The 25580-nt window shown below is 40.0% G+C and overlaps 1 long non-coding RNA gene across 1 annotated transcript in view; it reads right to left on the bottom strand.

The window, feature by feature from the left end:
- LOC142465393 (uncharacterized) overlaps nucleotides 1-25580 on the bottom strand; it is a 196493-nt gene that overhangs the window by 61715 nt on the left and 109198 nt on the right. The window contains exon 4 of the long non-coding RNA XR_012787865.1: nucleotides 15309-15384. This is a non-coding gene — a long non-coding RNA (uncharacterized LOC142465393). The remainder of the gene's footprint in view (nucleotides 1-15308; nucleotides 15385-25580) is intronic.

The following is a 25580-nucleotide window of genomic DNA, read 5'->3' as shown; positions in this document are numbered from 1 at the left end:
TAAGTGATATTTAAACACTGGTTAAAAATAGAACAATACACATAATTCTGTTTAAATTTAAATTGTGTCAATCAGGTTTTCAACATGACGGGATGTGCTAAAAATATTTTAAAATAAACAAATTATGCATCATGTGCACTGTATGAAGTCTTTTTTTGCACCAAGAAAGCTGTTTGTGGTGCTAAGTATCTCCTGGAGCTTCGGGTACCATCATTAGATTGTAAGCTCTTTGGTGCAGGAGGTTAACATGAAGAATAAATACAGACCTTGAAAGAAAAAGTCCAGTGAATGCCCAGATGTTAATATGCCTACAAAAATTCTGTGTACAATGTCAGCAATATTTAAAAAAACAATATTTGGGGCAAAAGGTGTGCAACTCTAGGGCAAAAAATGGCACCATATTTATCAGCACTCTCTCCTGGGCCGCGGTTCCGAAGATAGTAAGTTTTAAAACATCTGCTTTTCAGTTGGGAGACTATCAACAGGAGAATGGAGTATTGGGGTGTATTAAATATGATCTGTTCAAGCATCTTCTTTCTCCTTGTATCTACAGTATACACAGGGGTATGGTCTCTAAATAAAGAGATACTGTAACAGCCATTCAAGTACATAGTTAATGAGGAAGATCCTGTTTAGCCTGTGCAAATTTAGCAGCGTAGACATATTCCCAAAGGTCTCTAGATGACAAAGGTTGTCACTTACCTCATCCATAACACTATAGTATACTCAAGTATACTATTCTAGTATGAATACTTCCTCTTTCCAGTAGTTTCCTGTTCTATTTTGGAATAGATATACAAATCGGTGACATTATCACAAGGGTGAAGAAATTAAAACGGTCGTGGGCTGAACACATCGTAGGAAGAAATGACCATCGTTGGAGAAAGATGGCATGGCACTCAACTGGATTCCAAGGGATATTAAAAGACCAAGATGATGACCAAAAGTAAGACGGGAGGATGAAAACAGAAAATTTGTTGGAGCAACATGGAGAAGAGAGGCTTCCACCCGCAGTACCTGGGAGGTCATTGGGGAGGCCTTCATTCTGCAATGGATCGACGAGGCATGAAGATGAGTATATCAACATATAGTATATCATTACATGTGGATATATTATTATATACATATATAAATGTTTTGCAAGCAGAGATTGTAACCCTTTGCAAAGCAATGCCTGACTGGTTCCTCTGGCAGGGTAATAAGGCAGATACTAAAACTGCTAAGTCGTTTACAAACTGCTTGAGAGCTAAGTGCTTCTTTAAAGTCTTAAAAAAATAATTCTGACTACATTCTCGCCTCCTCGATCCCTTCTGACCCTTACTGATACTATTTTTATTTATAGCGGGAGAACGTTATTAAAAAATCCCTGGAGCCTGGGATAGAACAACATGGTTGACAGAATCAGATTACGTTTTTATTCCAGGCCGGTGATGTCAACACCTACACTTGAGCGGGATAAGCCAATGACATGGGATTGGGCGACAAGCAAAAAATTCTAGAAGATGCAACAGCAGTCACAGAACCTCTTTGTCACTGCGGCCAATCCTTATAACTACAATTGTTTGCAACTTGCAAGTAAGAAAACTTGGGTGGTTGGTGGGGGAGGGAGGAGGATACATTTAGGATCTTGCTTGTAATTGCCTGCTTTTTTATATGACGTGCCTACCTCAAAGTTGATTTTGGGTGGGAACCTCTATGCTTATCACTACGGTAATACAAAAATAACTTTGGCGTGGCTGGATTTCACAGGAAGCCTTCTCTTCTTGGACTCTTCAGAGAGAGAGAGAGAAGAAAGAGGCCAACGCATGCCTTCATAGGCTTCGTTTTCGGCTACATTTGTCCCTTTTGTAGTGTTAATTATTTGTGAGACAAGGATAACAGAACCAGCCCATTATATCCTTCATAAAAACCAGTATAGAGACTGCCGATCAGCTCTGAATTAGCAAACATGATACAGAGAAAGAGAGAGCGAGAGAGAGGAGGGGGAGTAACACCATAAAAAAATTCATTAATATCGTAAGGGATTAGAACACTGATTAAAAGTGGAGCTGTTAGCAAATGCAAATGAGTGATAGGCATTTATCACAGGCAATGCATGTTGCCTTATAGCTGCACGAATGGTTTCTAGTTGATTAAAAGAGTTTTAAGTTTTCAAAGATTTTCGGTTTGGGGAGGGGGAACGGGGGGGGGGATTAAAAAAAAAAAAAAAAAGAAGAAGCAATTTAACTGACGCCTTGCATCCTTTATACTAAATAGCTTCAAGTGGTTCTTGTATTCTGCATTGAGACATCAGCTCTGCGGCTGTGTTTTGAATTTCTGCGTTTCACGTGCAGTAAATCTTTGGCATAAATTGGCTTCTATTTTATGCGGTTGGCAGGTTTAAGCCATATGGGTCCATAGGCCCATTGACAACTCAATTTTGATTGCCCTTGTCACTGTGCACCTCTGTACTAACCTGAAATGTCTCTATTTGCGTAAAAAATGTTTTTTTTTGTTTTTTTTAACTTATTTTGATGCTCAAAAATAATCTCACACCGAATGATGTGTCACATGTATGATGTCATGACGCACATGTTTAAGGGGTCAGTCCCTCCTAAAAGTACTGAATTCTATCAGTAATGCAATTTCTTGGTATGCACAGAAAGTCGGTGGAAGTTGGCAAATCAACATTTAAATAAATGACAATGTTTTTTTGTTGTTGGTATGTAATCGTAATATGTAATTGTATATCATTATTTCGCCATAACAAACGTGCTCTTTCCATTACAAATATGAATTAGAAGCAATTATAAACAGAAACAAATGTATTAAAGTCATTTTGAGCATTCAGTACAGTATATTCCTGCAAACATATAGGGGTTACTGTGTAAGGAAGGGGGACATGTTTTCATAACCAAAGAATTTGATATGTAATATTTTTCATTGAATTATATTTTCTTTTCTTCTGTAGCCCTGACAATTTCTGGAGCGCTGTACATAGAATTTTGCTGGCACATTCAGTCTGTGTCCTGAAGAGCTTACAGTCTAAACTTGGTCCAGATTCACAAAACTCTGTTAAAGAAACAATCTATGTTTTTTTCCCCCTTCATTTTCTTATATTTTTTTTAATACAATATTGAAGCAGGGGGTTCTTCGGAGCATCACCCGACATCATCCTATTGGCCCATATGACGTGGGAGCTTTAAACTGCAGTGAGACACCGGCACCGCCTTCTGAGGTATGTACCTCTATAAGCAGGGGGTCACTGGAGTTGAAATGAACGTGGTTGAGCTCCGGAGACCCCCTGCTTCGATTTTTCCTTTAAAACCAGGCTCATAACGAGACGTTACCCAACACAAGAATGGACGTTATGTTCTGAGGTTAACGCGTATTCTCAAAGCTAATTATATGCAAAAACAACATCTAACATACACCTCATTAGCATAGGCATAGCGCCACGTTATTGTGGCATAATGTGTTATCTTCCAATAAAGTGACCACCTACAGCTCAACCCCCTTATAACGCTGTGCTTGGGGTCTAAAGAATCACATCGCACTATAAGCGGATCGCGTTAGAAATAATGTACAATTGTATGCATTGTACAATGAAGTATTTACGATACCAATAATTGTGTTGTAAAGTATTCATAAATACAAAAATTGGGAGCCACACTTGCATCGCGTTATAAGCGGATACGCGTTGTAACGGATCGCGTTATAACGGGGTTGAGCTGTATGTCTAAGTGATACTCTAAAGTAGACCCTGATCTAGGGCTTTTCCTCGAGTTAAGAGAGAGGAGAGGGAAAAAACGTGATATTACTTCAAACCTACGTAATTGTGGTGTTACACCTAGAGATGAGGGATTTGTGGCGAATTTGGATCCGCAGCGGATCGTCCGGTTCCTTTGGTTCGCGAATTTCAGCGGATCAATGTCAAAAAGGGCGATTCGCGTTTTTATGTTATTATTACCAATACACTTCGCGGATATCCGCAATCCGTGGACGGATTCTTAAGAAAAAAGTCTTTCAAAAATGCAAGGCGAGATTTTGCAATGTTGACATTATTTGCCATTGTGTTCATTTATTTTTGTCAACCGTAGCAAAGGTAAATGGCAATGCTGTGCATATTTCTATCAATGTATTAGCCAAGAAGGAATTTAGGAAACATTGTACTAAATCAATTAAAACTGTGGATTACATATAATATGCGATTTTTTGAGGGGGAGGGTGATTGTATCTCCAGAAGGACATCAATAAATCAGATACAGTATTGTTCAAAGATGGGCTATTACCATGGTGCATAGTCTACACCAGTGGTTTCCAACTCCGTTCCTCAAGAACCCGAACAGGTCAGGTTTTATCGACACCCCAGCTTCAGCGCAGGGGGTGCAGTCGAAATGGCTGAGCCACTTGTGCTCAAGCAGGGATATCGTTAAAACCTGACCTGTTGGGGATTCTTGAGGACTGGATTTGTTAACCAGTGGTCTACACCGGGAGTAGCCAACTCCAGTTCTCAAGAGCTACTGTACCAACAGGTCAGGTTTTCAGGATATCCCTGCTTTAGCACAGGTGGCTCAGTCTTTTGAAAAAAAACCTGACCTATTGGTAGCTCTTGCGGACTGGGATTGGCAACCCCTGGTCTACACCATCAAATGTGTTAAAACTAAATGACCTTGATGTATACAGCTTGGAAGACAGAAGAGAGCGGGTGAATATAATAGAACCTTTCAATTATATCAAGGGTTTCGACAGAGTGCAGGAGGGAAGCATAGTCCATGGAAAGAGACGTGCTAGAACAAGAGGCCGCGCTCTGCAGCTGGTTGGTGGGAGGTTAAGGTGATACAGTATGTGAGGAAAACCTCACAGAAAGGGGGGTGGATTCATGGAATAGATTCTCAGCAGAGGTTGTAGAGACTAATACAGTGAGATAGTTTAAAACAAATGCTTGAGATAGACTAAGGCTATCCTAAATATGAAATACACCAAAGGATGAGTAGCAAACAGGCTCGGAGGTTTTACAACAGATAACAAAATGGGCAGACGAGGTGGGCCATGTGGTTCTTATCTGCCGGAAAATTCTATGTTTCTACTTAAATTGACGAGAAGAAATATTTTGTAATATGTTTTTCATATGGCTTCAATCTTTTTTACGCAAAAATTATTATTTATTTTTAAACCGAAATGGGATCAGCTGTGCGGCTGGACCATACTCCATCCTGCTGTATACTCCGTCGCACAATGAGCAGCCACTTTACCGTTTGTTTCCACGTTGCCCCTTATTCCCGCTAGATTGTAAGCTCTCAGGACCATGGCCATCATTACCTTCTGTATCTGTGCGTGGTGCTTGGTTCTTATTGGTATGTCATTCTCTTTATGTCAGTTATATTACTCTGTACCCGCGTTGTACAGCAAGGACGAATATGTTGGCGCTTTATAAATAAACGATAATAATAATAATAATAATAAAATGAATAGAGATGAAAGGAGAGAACTTGGGGGTGAACCTTTGCCGGTAGAAAGAGAGATTCGCCAGTTCGATCCTGAGAAACAACATGATATAAACATACAATCTACAGTATCTAAAAACATTTTGTTTACGTCAATCTCGTTTTTTAACCCACAATACTCCTCCTATTCATTGAGTAATTTTCAGCCCCTCCTTGGACCAAAGTGTACTAATGGCAGTGACATGTTGAAGGGTTCCTACTAAGGACAGGGAGGTCTAATGGTAAAGAAAACGCTTGACTGACAAGAAGTCCCCCATTCAGAGACCCCTAAGAAATTCAACTAGTAATTAATTTCTGAAAAAATGAAAGCAGACAAATATTTGCTATTAGCACAGTTACATTATTTTTTTTTAGGAAAACTAGTTAGACTGTTAAATTTCTTTAAATAAAAAAAAGGATTGTTTTCTGTCTGGCTACATGGGATTGCACCTTTAAAGTATATATTTGGTGAGAGAAAGAGGGGTGATCCTTAATATATAACCACTTCAATACCAGAGGTATATAGTAAATATATATCACCTTGCACCTTTATAAAGACAGTCCCGCTACTCTTTCGAATCTCCGTTGCCGTCCTGTTCCTGTTGTGGTCACAGATGACAAAATTGCTAATTAAAAATAGATTGTAAACTTAAGCCTGGCACCAACAATCATATTTTTGTAGCTAAATAGGTCACTACACAGGAGACTTAATGAGTCTAATTCCTTCTTCATTTTACTTGATTAGCTGTTCTCTAACCCCCTAAAGACATTGTCACTCCCCTCTCCTCCGTTATGTCTTGTAAAACCTTCCCTCTCTTTTTTTTTTACCTTTCTCTTTTTCGCTGCCAAATAATGATTCGCCATAAATCACTTTCTTCCCTACTTAACTTTACCAACTTCATAGCACTGAGTCAGTCACTAGGCCTATAATGATGACAAGCTATCTCTGAGCGGGGTTTTCTGATACTGCACTTCCTTGTCCCAGGCTTAGCTGCACCAGCTGTGTAAGGCCGCGATTACAGATGCCGCGCATGACCTGCAGTGAGGTCCCAGGCGTGGCGGAGGTGTTCGTCGTCATTGGCCGAACCGCACACGTGACCCGGCTGTCGCGCGTCAAAGACAAAATTCTTTGTCTTCTCCGGAATCGTGCGCGCGCTCGCGCGCTCTATGAGCAGCCTCTATAAGAAGAGTTTGTTGTTCGTGCCGTGCGCATGCGCGCTCGTCGCCGCTGCTACTATAAACGCGGCCTAATGCTTCAGGCAGAAGCTTTAGGAAGACCATGTAAAAATGCATGGGAAGCTAAAAGTGACACACCTAGGATGCTCATGAACATGTCATTATTACCCAGAATCCTTGGCTACAGGTTAACCACTGTATGGCATGTGATAATGGAGTGAATGAAGCAGGTTTTGGGAACCCAATGGAAGACATGCAGATACAGTTATGGGTTATTTATAGAGTGCTGACAATGTACTTAGCACTGTACATAGACTTTGGCAGAAACCACGAGTCCCTTCCCTAAGGAGCTTACACTATATTTCTATTACCTGAGGCCAGGGGAGATTAAAAAAAAAACCTTCCCCAAGGTCACAAGGTGACTTTATACTAGTGTTTCAACTATTTTCCATCACTTCAAAGGCAGTAGCCTAACCTAGCCCTTCAGTCTCATTATAATACATAGAAGAAAAATAATGATGTTTATAACAATAATAATATTAACAAGAGTATTCATTATACATATCATTTATAATACAAATATTCCTATTATTTATAAATACAAAATGGCAATACTTAGAATAATGGGATCATTATCATATTAATAAAGCTACGGCGTAATATATTTTCGCGTGGTTGTTGTAGAGGGTTCATACTCAGCGGTCTGCATTCTTCTGTACATCTGGGCTCTCCCACCGGCGTGATATACCGTATAACAAACCTCCTTCTCACATTTCTCGTTGATCCCCACCTCTATCCTATCTCATCAGTTTTACGTTCCCATCCAGCAGATAAAACATAAAAACACCAGCACTCCTAAAGAATGATTGATCCCCCGGACACAAGAGAGTCTCCCCTTACACAGGGCGGGCAGCATCTTTGGGAAACCACCACAGGTTTATTCCACAAACCCTCCACGCCGTTAATACCGTCCCTGCACAAATCTCATCTACCCGTACTGCTGGAGAATACGATGTAGTGAGAGGGAGCCGCGGTGGGGGGAATATTATTATAACGCCATTAAAAGTTCCCATAAATTTCAGACCGGGATCACTTCTAATCCGATGCAGAATTTTACTGCCTCAATAAAGCTGAGATTTGCAGCCTGTGGCCTGCTAGCATGCGACTGCTTAACTCCTTTTTAAATTAAACACACCGAGCTAGTGTTGAATGTCTACATAAAAAAATAAATAAAAAAAGAGGAGTTAAAGAGGACAGGGAAGGCGAGATCAGATTGCTATTGAATCTTTATATATGCCATCTTGGTAGTGTGGGGCTAAATATAGTGGCAGGTAAAGAGGGGACAGAATAGGGGGTCCGAAAGGGAGTGGGAAACACAAAATCATTGCGTTTTTTTTTACGTGTATCTATCTATCCCTCTATCTATTCATCTATTATATATCTATCTATTATCTCTCTATCTACCTGTGTATCTCGCTATTAATCAATCTGTCTATCTGTCTGTGTCTCTATCAATCTATCTATCTCTATATACGGTATATCTCTATCTATCTATCTACAGTATCTATCTATCACACACAGACACACAGACACACATGTATGTACACACAGTGTACTCGCAGTGAAAGGGTTGAAATGTACAGTATTGCATGCTACAGATTGAACAGAACCAGCTGCCTCCACCTGTTGCAAAGATTCGCTTCATCAGCTTTATTCAGTGGTACCCTGGGGGGCTTCGTGTAAACACAGATTATCTCCCTCTATTTATCTTGTATTCTACTCTGTGAGAGAACTGCCTCCCACAGCCTTGCAGTTATCTGGGTCAGATTGAAGGGGTCAGTCCCTCCTAGGACCAACGTGTACTAATGGCAGTGATATGTTTAAGGGGTCTGTCCCTCTTAGGACCAACATGTACTAATGACAGTGACATGTTTAAGGGGTCAGTCCCTCCTAGGACCAGAGTGTACCAATGACAGTGATATGTTTAATGGGGTCAGTCCCTACTAGGACCAAAGTGTGCTAATGATGATAGCGACATGTTCAGGTTAACTAGGTATTTTAAATAAATTGCTTTTAGGTTTCAATAGAACCAAAATGACTTGGGGCGGGAGGGGGGCGGAGAGAGAGAGGCGTGGGGGTGACAATCTTTATCTAATCTCTTCTGTGACAAGACTGTTCTAAACTGTTGGATGTGTAAATAAAGGGTTGATTCAGTCGTTTTCAATTTCATTATACTGATTACGCTGCCTGACACCAATAGCCAAATAGATAAAAAGAAAGAACAGTGATTACTAGATAAGATTAGAATTAGTCAAAGAAAATGAAAATGTATTTCTTTTTACTTAGGACGGGCATGATTGTGGATTCAGTGTTCAACTCACATTTCAAGTCTAGCAGTTCAAGAATTCGACGTTCGATTCAAGCTCCGGGTTAAACTTTAGAACTTTTTTATTCATTTAAAAAAAATTTAAGTGAAAAAAAAATCTACATTTTTTTCAAAAAAATTCGAAGCTTGAAATAAATGCAACTGAATTTTTATTGTTGAAAATTACAAAGCCACAACCAAAACCAAAACAAATTGAGGTTTGGCGACTCCAAAACACGAACTTTATTTTAGAACTAAAACCAAAACGCCAGTGATAGCACTCCACCAACGTGTTGCATTACTTTCAGGTCTGGGTACCCCCTGCTTCTTGAGTACAGACCTGTGTATGGGGTGCCGGTATCTCCTGTAAGTTTAAATGTCCCGCGTCATGATCTTCATTACCTTAGTGACGATCTGCAGATTTGTCGAAGACTGAGCCTCTGATTGAGCCACCTATACTGAAGCAGGTACTGATTGAGGCACCTGTACTGAAGCAGGGACTGATTGAACAACCTGTGCTGAAGCAGGGATATCCTTAAAACCTGACCTGTTGCTGGCCCTTTAGGAGTGGTGTTGTCCACCCCTGCGTTAACCAAACTTAATGTCACGTGAAGACTAACAGTGTATCTTAAAAAGCCAAAAACCTAACATTAAACCATATTGTCTCCCATAAAGAGCACAGCATTAACTAGAACAGATGTTAGTGATAATGACATGCAAATGATATGCAAATGAGGTGTTATCGTTAACTTAACGTTACGTTAGTCAGATCAGGGGTGCTCAATTCCTGTCCTGAAGCCCTCCCCCCGCCCCCCAACAGCACCGGAGGCTCAATCAGGAGCTCAGTCAAAGACTGAGCCACCTGTGCTGAAGCATGGACAGATTGAGCCACCTCTGCTGAAGCTAGGATAGTAGAGAAGGAGAAAACCTGGAACAGCACTACTGTAGGTACAGTATCAAAAAAGTAGAAAGGGGGGTACGTATCCCATAAAAAGATTATTTATTGGTCATGGAAAAACAGGGCAATGGAGAGCCCTACCAACGTTTCACAAAGCGCTTTCTCAAGGTATCCTGAAAACCTGACCTGTTGGGGTGGGGCTTGGGGACTGGAGTTGAGCGCTCCTGAGTATGGTCATACCTAAACTTGGTGATACTCCTAGCCAGACCCTCAAGTAGGGCTTTTACAGGGTGTGGATGCGGGTAACACCACAGTTAGGCAGAAGTTACCTAACACACAGTTATTTCGTGGCATTATTTACCTCTCCTCTCTTTCTCAAGTTGAGCTAAAGACCTATTTCAGTGTCTGGATCGGAGCAACACGAAGACATATTTAATGTCACGTTAATGGTAGATTACAACGTTATGCTACAATAACGTACAGTTAAGTGTCTGCTAAAGAGATGCATTTTGGCGTTAGCAAATTATTAGGTTTGAGGATACGCGTTAACCTCAGGAAACAGACTGTAAGGCCCATTCCTGTCTTAGGTAACGTCACGTTGTGAGCCCTGACGGAGCCTTGTGGACTTAGCTCATAGATGTTTATATGGAAATAGGCGCACATGCACATTTTTATGGAAGGGGGCAGCTGTCACTCCTATATACACAGAGATATCAACCTCCAATCTTAGCAATATCCGGGGGTTCTAGACCCCAAAAAATGTAAATGCCGAAAATGGCTGGTTTCACTTCCAAAAATCCACGAGGTTGACACCAAACCAGGGAGACGTGCTCAAATTGAGTGAGGGTTGATTACTCTGTATATTGTAAACCTAGAGGTTCTCAACTCCAGTCCTCAACAGCCTCCAACAGGTTAGGTTTTCAGGATATCTCAGCTTCAGCACAGGTGGCTCAATCAGTAACTAAGTCTTTGACTGAGCCATCTGTGCTGAAGCAGGGATATCCTGAAAACGTGACCTGTTTGGGGGTGTTGAGAACTGGAGTTGAGAGCCCCTGCTGTAAGCCCATGTGCAAAGCTCTGCGTGTCTCAACCTTGAAAAAATTGCAAACAGGACTTCTATACTGATGGAAGCATTAGCAGGGGTCAGCCATTGTTAGTGTGGTGAATGCTCAGTTGACCGTGCCTTCATTGGTTCAAACAGCTGTCTGCATGTTGTGATGCCGGATCTGGTGAATGAATCAGCTCATAATTCTCTTTTACTGTCTCTCTCCTAGAAAATTAAAGATCCTCGGACGTGATGGAACAGCCCGTGGTCATGTTACAGCCGCCACATACTATGTTTGGTAACCCGGGAGGGGGGGAGAGGTGGAGGGGGTAAAAGCAATCTCATTTCCATCAGAATGGTGCTCCGCGGTGGCTCCATACGGATATCATGATGCTAGGTCATAAATTGTGAACATTACTTTTGAAATAATACACTATAGTGTAATGAATCCAAAGTTTGAACATAGGAAAGCAGTGGTGGAATGTGATTTATTCTGAACATTAACGGAGATATACTGCTTCTGCTATCTTTTTTTAGGGTCCCTAATTAGGACTGTTTTTGGGGTCCATCACCTGAGAATTGTTGATTAAATTCTTTCACTTTTTTTTTTTTTTTAAATCTCCCTTTCTGCCATTTCTTTATCTAAACTCACAAACTGCTTTGCTTGATGTTCACATAAAGAACGACGAGAGAGAAAACGCTGGAATATAGGAGTGAAGATACAGGGAGAGGGGAAGGGTAGGGAACGAGGGGGTTATTTTATGGGAGGTAAGACAGGGACAGCTGACCCCATCTGGAATTTCATAACAAATTCTCGACTTATTTATTATTTAATCATTGATCATTCTTGCCTTGTAACGCACAGTGCCCCCCCCCCGCCCAAAATAGCAAAATTAAATTGATTTAACTTTTTTTTTTTACCATTCCGATCACATAATTCCCATTGTTCCATGTTTCTGAGAAAAATCATTTGCAAAAAAATCCTTCAAAAATGTAGTCCACATATATCGGTATTTTTAAATACCCCTTAGACGTTTCACACCTTCCTGGCCACCAGGTGCTCAGAGAGAATTCATACAACCGTTATCTCTTGTGATAAGACTGTTGTTCTTGACATAAACACTTCCTTACACTTGTGAAATAATTGCAATGCCAAACAGATAAACAGGAAGGACGATGCATTTAAAAAAAAAAAAATTCAAAAAAAGTCAGATAATCCAGAGCAATGTATTTGCAGAGAGGGAGGTTGAAGACACACCGGGTCTGTTAACCCCTAGCTTGCCGAAGGGGCAAGTAACACACAATGGCTGAGAAGGGGGTTACGTTACAAAACATCCCTTGTGAGATCACAAACGCCTGTGGAATCCGTGAAGAAGATGCCATGAAATTTTCCCCCCTTTTGTACTCAGAAATTCCATTAACCTAAAGAATCCCAATTCAACTTTTCCTGTTCAATATTTAATGCAGGGATCATTTTTTCCCTGCTAAAACGTAAACAAGTAAAACCGTCCTTCTTGATGCCTTTTCCGCGGCTGCATTTATTTAACCCCGAGGTTGACGGACTGAAACAATATTAAATTACACGTGAGTGTTTCCTTGCAGCATTAGGGTTACTGTACACACTCTCCCGGCACGCATTGAATATTCAACACATTTTTGCAAAATATATGTGTCCTCTTCCTCACCCCTTTATCTATTTGTTATAGTGTGTGGGAGTCTTTAAGAGTAAGAATAAGAGCTGTGACGTTCCCCGTTCGCACTGTGTGCTCGGTTGCCATTAGAAAAACACATTATAAGTGAGAAGAGTGATGGAGAAGAAGGAAGGGAGGGTGGTTTTGTCTACGTTCACAGGGAGACGCCAAGAGAAAAAACTACAAATGTATTTGTAAGCTCTCCAACGTTTTTGTACCCCTTAAAAGGGACTGACGTCTATGTATTAAAGTTATTTGGGAGAAAAACGGAAGCAAAGATAATAATTTGCCCCATTGCATTATCCAAAAAAACTTGGGGAGGGTATAAATGTTGTCACTCCCATAACTTTTTGTCAAACTGATTGAGTCCCAATAGCTGTCTCTGAGCGAATCTACTGATTCTGCACTTCTGTGTCCCAGGCTAACGGTGCACACTGTGTAATGTTGCAGGTGGAAGCTCTATGGCATCCACATACAAAATATATAGAAAGCTAAAAGCCCAGTCTGCACATTGATGTAATTACCCAGAATCCTAATCTGCAGCTTAACCTCTGAATGAATATGGTGAATGAAGCAGGTTTGATGACCTGTGGGAGACGTGCAGGCACTTCAGGACCCTTCATGCACTACGGGGGTTAAAATATTAACTGTTGGTTTATTGGACATACCTAACTTGTGGGTGTGACAAGAAGCCTCTAGGAACACCCAAAACTGAGGAAGTGCCGATATTATTTCAGCCCTCCAAAATGGCTCAATGGAGCTTACGCTATCCCTTTATTCACACGCCTCCCCTCTCTCCCTCCTCTCACTGGGTCCCCTTTCTTTGGCTCTGCCTTTGCAACATTTCAAGGTTAAAAACGCGTCGGGCACACAATAGCGAATGTGTAAGATTAGCCTGTAAAAATATGTCGCGACCAGAAAAGCTAAATGTATTAAGAACAAACAAAATAAAAAAAAAAAGAAAGAAAAAGAAAGGAGTTAGAGCCTTTTCTTGATGCTCAGAACAGAAGCAAAACCTCCCTTGATCCTTTATCTCGCTGAGACCACATAAATAACTAAAGAAATATATATATTTTTTTGATTCACAGAGGGCCTACATTTATAAAGCCGTTCTTTTGTATATTATTATTATTATTTATTTTTTTCTCTTTCATCAGATTTCTCCTCTCTCTCTCCCTTTTTTTGGATTTCAAAGCTGCCAGTTCAGTAAATGAAGGAGACAGCATCATCTCTGTTCTTGCTAAAGGAATCAATGCTAATCCTATTTACGGACAGTTATCACCTCTGCCAGAAACCGCAGGAATGGAAAAAAAAAACGGCAAAGGGAGGAGGGAAAACAAAACCCCGGAGATGTCAAAATCGGAAAGAGGGTGCGAGCAGGGAGAGAGGGGAATGGAGAGAGACGGAAATAGTGGGAGGGAAAGACATAGCGTAGGAAGGAATTACTGTATATTTGGAAAGGAACTGTAAGTGAGGCAGAGAACATGCCAATATGAATGTAAACTACTTCAATTAAAAATGTGGAAAGAAGCGGTAGAGGAAGCAGGGAACGTGAAAGGGGAAATGGAAGGAGAGACGTGGAACAAGTTAGGGGTAATGCTAATTTTGTGGGAAAAGTCAATTATTACTGATTGCAAATGAATTATTGTGACTCTAAGGCAGTTCCACGTCGCATACGCAATGCCTTAAAAATCATGGACTTGTCTTCTTTAAAAAAAACAAACATTTGCTGCCAATAAAAAAAAAAAAGAATTTAAAAAAAAATGCGTAGAGTTTACGTTTGTAAAAGAACAAGAAGATTCAGGGCCCATCTTGGCTAAGCAGTGCTATTCCACCAGAGACCTTGCAACCTATTCAAGTGAATAGTTCGTTTTATGGAATAGCCGAGTAAATATGGGACCTGTGAATGCAGCTAAACTTTAGCAGGGCTTAACTGTTGTGCATTTCAACGGGAAAGTGTGCGCTTTAGGGAATCTGGGCCTTAATCTCTTAAAAATGTCTCTGCCGTTTTTTCCTTGTGGTTGTAAGTGGGTCTGCACCCTTATTAATGCAGTTTAGAGGGTCACGATGGGTGTTGGTATTGTGTTATTTAGAATAATCGGTACCCTTACAAAGGCATACAATTTACAAAATGGTAGTGACAAAATAAAAACCTCTCTCGCTCTGTCCTCGTGCAACATAGATATTGTAAACACCTTTCTAAAATAGGATCCAAGTGACAAGAAGATACTGAATACGTTTAGCAATTCTTGCAATCGAACACAGTCCCACTACTCTTTAAGGATACTTATTTCCCTACTGTAATGATCCATTTCCTTTGCTGCTAGTGAAATCTCCTTTCTTCCAATCTCCAGGGATGACCCCATGTCATTTGTACTGTCCTTGGGAGGAAAAGTTCCCTTGAAAGTTCCTTGTATTGACCCTAGATATATTTGAATATAATAACCATATCCCCTCTTAGACATCTATTTTCCAGGGAAAAGAATCGTAATTTGGATAGCCATTTCTCAAATAATAGACCTTCCACCCCCTGTTAATAATACTGTTGTATTTTCGCCCGCTTCTTATTGACACAATGGACAGGTTTGTGCTGTTCCAGGTGAAGCAGAAGCCAGGGGAATTAGTAATGAATCTCAATGTACTTGTGTTTTACAGAGTTATAACTTACCTTCACTGGTAAGCATCTCGGAAACCCGGAGAGTCCCTGGAGCTAAAAATAGCACAGCTCAGGTCCGAAGGACACCCTGTAAAAAATAAAATGGGGGGAGGGTAAGAAAAAATAAAAACGAGAAGTCAGGATTGTTGCTTTAGTGCGACTTTGTTTTGATTTAGCGAATACCTTATTACTTAACACGAGCGACCAAGCAAGACCACACCATTTAGTGAACCTGGCCCATTAAGCCCTATCAAGTTCTAAGGACCAGCTGTTCAAATGAACAGAAAGTCCATTCGGAAGGAATTATATCCACAAGGCATCTTGCTGCGGAAGCCCTATTATATAAGAGCATGCTGACTATATTACAAGAGGAATTATCCAGAATTTTACATCCTTTATTTCAAGCTCCAGGGCAGGTCAGCTAAGTGTAAAGATTATATATTTATATATATATATATATATATATATATATATATATATCTATATATATATATATCTATATATATATAGATATATATATATAGATAGATATATATATATATATATATATATATATATATATATATATATATACACTGGCGACACACTTTATTCGAGCTTGGCTAGTCCCACGAATTCGGGTATACCCGGGTGTATTGAGGTTTGTGACTGTTTTCTGCCCGAGTACATTGAGTTATTTTCCAAGCAGGGATTGAAGCATTTTATTCCCGCTGGCTGCAATACTGCACAGTATATATATATAAACTGCATTACAATTCATGAATTTATGCCATCTGGTAGACACGCGAAGCATTGCAGCCTATTAAATCCTAATCATTATCATTTAACAGATCAGCCGCCCATCAGCCAGGCATGAACCCAGGCTGGGAAGGCAAATGCAACGGGGCTTGTCAGAGGTTAGTAGTGGCTCATTCCAGGTATCTGCCAGGTACATACCGGGTATTTGCTCGAATAAAGTGTGTCGGTGCAGTATACACACACACACACGCACACACATACACACACATCCCAGACATTGTTCCTTTCTCTTTGGATGGAAAAACATTGTGTCCAACCTGTAAAATAAGGGATGTATTTGTTTTATTATTTTGTTTAACAGAAGCGTCAAAACACAGAAAGGACATACAAGCCCCCCCTCTATGTTTATCAGGTTGAGGGCACTGTATTTTGATGTCAATAAGCAATTTTTCTAGCTCGGTCTCTCGTCTGACCCTTTTAATCCATCAATATATTATTAGAGATAAAATTGCTCGAGACCCTGCTGCACTAGCAAGATAAATGGTGCCTCTGAAGTCAGGCATTAAAGAGCAGATTAAGGCCTTCTGATGCTTCTTTCTGTGCACTTCTGTCCAACCTATCACACAGAGTGACAAGAAAGAAAAATAATGAACTCTGGCCGGGGGAAGAGGGAGAAGGGGGAAGGAATAGAGAAAAAAAAATAAAAGAAAGACTGTAGAGAATGAGAGAGATTTTATTTGGCTTTCTTCCACGTCTCCCTGCTTCTAACACCATGCAGAATGCCGCTAGTTCTCACCTGGGATTTAACTGCAATAGATATATACTGAAAAGTCTTTATATATATATATATATATATATATATATATATATATACATATATATATATATATATATATAGTGAATAAATGAGAACAAGGCACTCCGTCAGGTATATAAAGGTGGGTGCAAATCCTGTATAAAGCAAATAAGAAATACGATACCGTTTGAGCGAATATCAGAGGCAGCACTCCACAAGTTTGTCAAAAAAAAATTGTATTTAGTGTGACACTAAATACAAATTATATATATATCATCATCATCATCTTCAGCCCATGTCGATCATCCACTGCTGGATGAAGGCCTCTCCAATGATTTTCCAGGTACTGCGGTTGCCAGCATCTCTTCTCCTCGTTGCTCCAACAAATTAGTTGATTTCATCCTCCTATCTTACTTTTGGTCATTGTCTTGGTCTTTTGATTTCCCTTGGAATCCAGCTGAGTACCATCTTTGTCCGACGATGGTCATTCATCTGGCAATATGTCCGTCCCACTGCCATTTTAATTTCTTTACCCTTGTGATGATGTCACATCACATTTGTTTAGTTCTAAACCCATTCATACTTTTTCCTGTCTCTTCGGTTAATAATACCCAGCGTACATCGCTGCATACATGTCTGAAGGTCTGCAGATTTGCGGGTTTGAGTTGACCTTCTGAACAAACTTTCGATTCTGAGCAAAATTTGAGTCAAAGACTGAGAAAGGCTCATACGTGGATTTGTTTTGTTTGCTGATGTTGTTGTTAAGAAACTAGTAGAACTTTTGAGTTTGTGAACGAAAACAAGATATGAACGTTTCCAAAAAGTGTGACAAAATTATTATTTTTATTAATTTAGTTTTTTTCCATATGTTTTTAAAAAACCCAAACCAATTGAGTTCCAGAAAAACCAAAACACCACTGAAAGTGCCAACCCTTCATTAAAATGTCAACTTTCTTCCTTGACATCTATGTCACAATGATCCAGGAGGTTACTAAGTAATTTCACTTTTTGTCTCTGAACTTTTGCTGGAATTCTGGCCAATTTCACCAAAATGTTGCCACATTTTGCCAGAATGCAACCCTTTCTGTCCAAAATTTGCATAAATGGCAGTATAGAAATGGCCTCACTGACTTTTAATCCTTGCCAGACACTTTTTGTGAAGCGTGACGGTTTTTTTGCTAAATTGTTTGTGAAACGAAATCCCTGCACATTTCACCTGATACGTGAGCATCAACGACAAATGGGAACATCTCTAAACTTTCAAATACTGTATATAAAGTGTTTCAACAAGGAGGGAAGCATATTTCAGAGAAAGAGAGGTCGGGCTCTGAAGTTGTGGGGTGGGAGGCTCAGGGGCAATGTGAGGAAGTACTTCTCTGAATGAGTGGTGGATCTGTCAAATAATCTACCAACAGAGGTGGTAGAGACGAATACAGTAAAGGAATTCCAACCTGCTTGGGATAGACACAAGGTTACAATAAACATGAAAGAAAGTCAAAGATCAGATAGGGGCTGAGGTTTCATAGTGCATGGGTAGATAGGCAGACTAGGTGGGCCAAGTGGTTCTAACCTGTAGCCAAATTCTATGGGGCATGTATACTGTATACTATCTCTAAGAAGTTATTTTACAGGTTCTTGTACGTCAAACTTTCAGTGCTAAAAACTAATGAAAACCTGCATTGTATGAAAGAAGATTTGTTGTTTGAAATGACTTTTGACGCATCCTGCCATGTTGAATACCTGATTCATACAATTTCAATTAAAACTGAATGATGTGTATTTTTTATTTAGAACTAGTGTTAGTAAATGTAAATTATTAGTATTATCTTGTAATAGCCATAGTGTGAAAAAATACATTTGTTAACCTGTATAATGAAACATCCGTGTCAAATACATTTTTGGGGTTGATACATATGGTATAGCAACTTAATTCTGTGCTAACACAACTAACAGTCTTTGGGGGATTTACACCAAGTTAAACTTGATGGACGACGTTGATGCACTTTCTCCTTTATTTTTAAGCACACAGAAACATTCTTTTTTACTTATGTACGCCCAGCGCTATCCATTGCTGGTGCAGATGGAGAAGTTTCAGGTTACTATATAGAAGTTGAGTTTTCCGTGCGCTAATTTTGCGCCAAAAGGCCATTTGCAGCACTTTATTTTCTACATAAATACGACCAACTCCCTCCAACATTTGTTTTGCAGATTTAGTAAACAGCATATCCTTCCCTGCACATTCTCCGTTTCTGCTTCTTAATGATCTAGACTTGAGCCTATAGTACATCCTCTCCTGCAGCATATATTAATAGCCTGTTATGGCGTGCTCCAACTAATTTTCCTCTGGCTACCCAGAGTACATTAAACCTCAGCTATCATGCTGCATTCCGCAATTTAATTTATTTTTTTATTTTTTATATATGTGTACTGTACATATCCACTCAGAAACATTTAATGAAATTGATTCTTTGTGATTATGTCAAACACTTTGCTCTGCCCTGGCTTTCTATGGTACACGATTTGTCTTCTGCGTAAAACGCATCCCGAAAACACTTGTAACCCTTTATGAGTACAGGAGCCCGTAACTGGTGGAGCGTGACACATTAGGTTCCAGATCGACTAAGTTCCGTTAAGTCTCCCATAAAGACCATAGCGTGAATTATAATGGACATTACTGATAATTATAGGAGTTTACCCTAACATCGTCTGTTAAGGTTAACGTGGTGACTTAACGTTACGTTAATTGAGTCATACCAAAACTTGGTGTTACTGCCATTCAGACTTTTACAGGGTGTGGATGGGTGTAACCCAACAGTTAGGTAAGGTTGAAGTGTCATAGCATTATTTCCCGGCGATATTTCCACTTCTTCTCTTTCTCAACTATTCCCTATTTCAGAGTCTGGATCGGAGTAACACTAAGATATACTTAACATCACCTTATGGGAAGATAATGCAACATTATGCTACAATACCATGGTGTTAAACCTATGCTAATGAGATGTAGAACGGACGTTGTTTTTTTTAATACAATTAGCTTTTGAAGATACGGGTTAACCTCAGGTAACAGTACATCTGTTACTGTATTCGATAACATCACGTTATGAGCACTGATTTAATGGAGGTTTATCGATTAGCCCTTGGATTGTAAGCTCTTTTGGCAGTGGTACCCATCTTCCAATATTAACTTTGATGTATTATGCACTCACTTGTATTACTGTTACCTGTACTAGATCTTGTTTATTATCACTATACATGGTTGCTACATAAATAAAAAAATATACATAGAGAGATGAACAGACCTGGGATACTGTACATGCTAATGTAAATCATTTGAATACACTTTGCATACCCAAATAAGTATATACCCAGGTACCTCCGGTGTTTTCCTTTCTGTCCACAGGTGTCTCCCCACGCATTGAATAAAGGTGAGTTTGGGGAGGTATATATAGCACTTGGGACACTCGTAATAAAGAGATCCCCTATCCCCCCTAAATAAGTTAAATGGGAGCTGATTGACACCTTAGACATAGTATTGTCAATATATAAAAAAATATATGTGTTAAGCTTTCGATGGTTTTATGATCTTTAGCTTTTGGGGATAAGACTGTTTGTCAGTCTCCAAAAACGCAGGTCAACTTTTCTTTGCTTAATACATGCACCATAGCGGGTCAGTGGAGTGTTCAATATAATTGTCTGAAACTAAATATATTTTAAAATAAATCATAAGCACTTTTTAACGATCTTTACCTAGCCACTTTTATGATAAGACTGTTTGCAATCGTTGCTTAATCCTTGATCCAGTCTTTTCCCCCTTTTGATGTTTTGTTTGGCTTACGAGGTCTACATAATTAATTAGCTTAAAGAGATAATAATTATCAGATTTAAACGGGCGAAAGAAAATGTAAAAATAGAGCTCATTATTACAAGCAAATAAAAGAACATGTTTCTTTCCGGATAATTCAATCTCTCCAAAGAAACGAGTTAAAAAGTTAAATTTTACTGAATCAAAAGAGGCAAATTCGTTCATTTGTACATTTTATTTTTGACAAACAGTGGTCGTTGGATTCACAAGAGCTTGTTGACTTTGCACATCAGAATGTTAGTCGTGTAATTGAAATACACGTGGGTGACCTTTAACCCTAGTGTGAGAAAGGTAGACAGAATCTGAAAATATTGTTTTGCCAACGTGGCCCATTAGTTCACAGGCGAGTGACACGCAGCTGTTAAAGAGGTGACGTTATCTCATGGCACAAGACAAATTTCCAACAATATTTCACTGCGGCTCTTTTCCCATAAACACTGCGCTTGCTCTTCCATTAGAGATTTGACATGTCGCTGGGGTGAACAGCTCTGCGTTTTTTTTTTTTAACACATAAGTGATTTCCATATTATTTACAAAGAAAATCTCATTTTGATGCACCATAGTATTTTATTTTGAAATGTGTGTACTGTTAGAAGGTTTATTGCATTTATTACATTAAGTAAGGCAGGGGATTATGCTGACTCATACCTGTGTTTGAGGAAGAAAAAAGTAATAATATTATTCCTCCTATTGCTCCATATTACCGCTGCCTATAACTCCTCCTATTGCTTCATATAAACATGCTCTATGGGGCTTATTCACTAAACCTCGATAAGTGCATTTATGGACTATCGGTGCCCTTTTAGAGCATGTGTGGCTATTCACAAAGCTCCGATAACAGGGCAATATCGCACTAAAACAGCTTTTGACCGAGCTATAACATTCTGGCCGTAACATGTAGTGCAGTAGCTCAAAAAATGCCCAAACGCACATTTTATGCCAGCAACCGCTATTCACTATGTATAGTATGCATATCATACTATGGGTAGCGAGAAAAGAATGCAAGTTTTTATAGTATGAGAATTGCGATTTGCATATCAAGGTGTTTCTTTTATTTTTACTGCATATGATTGATACCGGGGGCCTCTGGAGCTGACCCACATATTTCGGGTCCGTCGACACCAGGATTCATAGGGCCCCCGTCTTGTTGTGCGCACATGAGAAGGGACAGACCTTATATAAGGCATGTGACATCATATTTGAGTGTCAAATGGTACACCCCTAATCCGATTGATTGGTGTACCATGTGACAGCTTCCATTTTTTAAAGAATGTGACGTCATCAAAAAGGGAAAGAAGCCAGCGAGTCAGGTAGTATATGCAGGAGATACCGGCACCCCATACCGGGGCCTGTAACTAGGGAAGCAGTTGGACCAGAGGCTGAAATTAATGCGGTTCAGCTCAGGAGACCCCTGCTACAATACTCTATTCAAATTTACATTAAACCGGCACGATCGCCTGTAAGAGCTGTGCACAGAGATGCAGCTCTCTCCGTGCAGCTCTTCCAGGCGGCAGTTTAAGCAATTTGTGTAATAAGTCTTTGAAAAAAAAACAAAATAGTGCAATGTTCCATTTTCTTACCGAATTATAAAAAAATTGTGATTTTTCTTAGTGAATACCGCTTTGACACACATTTTTTATAGTGCTGTAAGAAAATGCAAACTCGCTCGGCAATGCACTGAACCTATTGAAGTTTAGTGAATAGGCCCTGTGGCAAACGGCTCCCTGTATGTAGCGCTGCCGTTTGCCCAGGCTCTTCGCGACACAGTCTTCTAGGGTTTCATTTATAGAAAAGGAGGACAAACACGTGTATACACACAAGAGGCACACAGCCCTCAACCTTCAGCGGTTTATTTTTCCATTAGTGACACTAAACATTTCAAACACCGACACTTTAAGAAACAAAAGAAATCATACAAATAACATCTACTCCTGTCAGGAGTCTAACTCACAGCATATCCCTATCTGCAATGTTGGCTGGGTAAGCCAGTTACCAACTTTAAATAACACACAGATATAACATTCAATGCTTAACTGTCAGATGGGGAGAGTGTCCCAATAGATTCTCAGATGCTGCAACACGTGAGGGGGCCGTCTACCCCGAACTGGATCCTGGGGAGCAGCATGCCCCAGCCTCCAGGCTCTAAGAGAGAATGAAGCAGCCAAACTAACTGCAATATATTCCTGTTCCTCAATTAGGAGAGCAGGTGAGGGGAACCAGAACCATTGTAAAGTCTGGTATGGATTTCCTATCCACCAGCCTTAGTGACTGTGAATCTGTGGAGCGGATCACATCCACAGTAAGTCTGCACTTTGTTATAAATCAGGCAGAAAGCTGCCTAGATCCTGGGTCTATGTCACAGCCCCTATAACTCCTCCTATTGCCCCATATAATCACTCTATAACTCCTCCTATTGCTTCATATAACTGCTCCATATAACACCTGCTTCCCATATAGCCACTCCCTATAACTTTTTTCAAACTCCTATTGTTGGTAACCATTGAGACAAATCTTTGTGGACCCTATTTCAGAAAGACATACAATAATAAAGTTTCAGCTCCTGCCTACATCTGCATCCCTGACATTCACATTTTTCGAGGCCCACACTGTTTACTTTTTCTATCAACTCTCTCTGCGCATTGCTGTTATCTACAATCCACTACACTCTACATGCTCCAACTCCATCTTCCGCTCTATCAATTCTGGCTATCCTTCTTCCTCTCTTCTAACTCACCCACTCTCCTCTTAGCAAACTTAACTACCACATTGATGACCCCTTTCTTTCTTGGGCATATGGCATCCTCTCTCTCACTTCTTGCTTTGGTCTCCGCCTAAGAACTTCTATGATCTCATCTTTACTAAAACCTGCTCTTGATTTTTCAATCTCTCCTATACCCACTCTCTGACCATAACCTCATTTCATTTTCCCTCTCTCACATCCTTCATACTCAACATCCACTTTCTCCTTGCTATACTCACAACCTGTCTCCTTCCCCAACCTCTTCATTCTACTTTTAACTCCTTTTTTCCAGTTATGGAGGAAGAAGTGTCTCAGATACACTTCTCCTCCACACGGAGCCTCGACCCCATTCATCCAACCTTGTTATACTCATTTTTGCCAGGGACCTCCTGCTCTCTTGTATCTTTAACTCATCTCTTTGCTCGGGCACTTCCACTCTTTTAAAGCAGGCTCTTGTCTGACCAATTTTTAAGAATACCCTTCTATCGTGTTTCTCTCTCAAGGCTTTTGCCTCTAAATGGCTGGAACATCTTGTTTCTTTACTGTATGTATACTTTATTTTCTCAATGCCCATAACATAATACACCCTCCCCAAACTTCTTCTACATAGCATACTCAACTGAAACCGCACATACCAACATGGCTAATGATGTCTGTATTACCAAATCTTAAGCAAATTATTCCTGACCCTTCTCTGCTTGCAGTGCTGTTTACCACCCTTTTCGCCTGCACATTTTTCACTCTTTTGGCATCCATGGCACAGCCCTTTCCCGGTTTTCCTCCTACCCTTCTTACCACTCCCATAGTGTCTCTTGATAACTTGTCCTCTACCTCTATTGTGGTAAATGTAGTGCATTGAGAGGATGGGATGATGACCAATGGAGAACCTCAAGGATTGATATCTTTACCAGTGACATCATAATGGTCTGGAAGGGAAAGTATTCCTTATTGTAGATGACACAAAGATCTTCAATAAAGTTCACACTCTGACGGGGAGGGGGGGGGGGAGGGGGAGCAAACACAATGAATAATAATGTAGGTAGATTAGAAGAATGATCAAGACTGTGGCAACTACAATTTAATTCCAAAAAGTGACAGATCATGTACTTGGGTCACAAAAATTCAAAGGCAGAATATAGGATTGATGGCGCTATAATGTCAACTAGTATAGAGGAATGGGACCTGGGAGTCAGTATTTTAGCTGATTTAAAAGCAGGTGACATTCTACGTTGTACTGGGAGATGTATTAACAGCAGAAAGAGAGAGAGGTAGTAATGGAACTGTAATATAATAATATATCAATAATAATGTCATTCTTTAAAACATTGTTGGTACTATATACATACAATTATACATTCATACGTTCACATGACCCCAAGTACTATTATCCCTTTCAAGACCTTCAGGCTTACAGGTTTATACTATAACCGCACATTGGGCTGTTTTTGGCTGAAATTCTCCATTGACTTCACAGGGGAATGTTGTCCGATATCACTCTGATCGCCCACTTAGCAGGATATAGAACAGGTTTTCAGGATATCCCTGCTTCAGCGCAGATGGCTCAATCAGCGGCTCAGTCTTTGAGTGAGCCACTGATTGGGCCACCTACGCTGTAGCAGGGATATCCTGCAAATCTGACCTGTTGGTGGCCCTTCAAGACTGCAGTTGCCCACCCCTTATATAGAATAAAACCCCTCAGTTGTTTCAGCTACTTTTGTCTTCCGAGTTACAGTACGACCATTGCATAATCGTGCTACGGGGTGTGGACGAAACCTATTAATCACGGCTCCTATAATATCTTTTGCCACACATAATATTTTTTCAAACATAAAGCAATGCTATTTTACCCATACAGAAAAAGCCAGTTAATGAAGCCACACTTAACAGCAAAAGGAGCAAAAGACTAGGACATCACTTAGCGCGAGTTTTCAGATCTTTATAAATGATCGTCGATGACTACAGCAGCGATAAGCTAATGAATCATGATCTATATTAATTTAAGGCTACTGATACGGCAAGATTAATTGAAACGCGCCGTTCTACACAAATGATGAAGTGGTAACAATTTAATAGCAGACAAGTAGAGTGCAGAAATTACACTTGAAGCTTCATGCATCATTACTATGGGTATTAATATTATACACAGCG

The sequence above is a fragment of the Ascaphus truei genome, chromosome 14 (genome assembly GCF_040206685.1).
Source record: "Ascaphus truei isolate aAscTru1 chromosome 14, aAscTru1.hap1, whole genome shotgun sequence".
NCBI classification, from domain to species: domain Eukaryota; kingdom Metazoa; phylum Chordata; class Amphibia; order Anura; family Ascaphidae; genus Ascaphus; species Ascaphus truei.
Note: the sequence above shows the minus strand (reverse complement) of the source record. Positions and strands in the feature narration are given on the sequence as shown.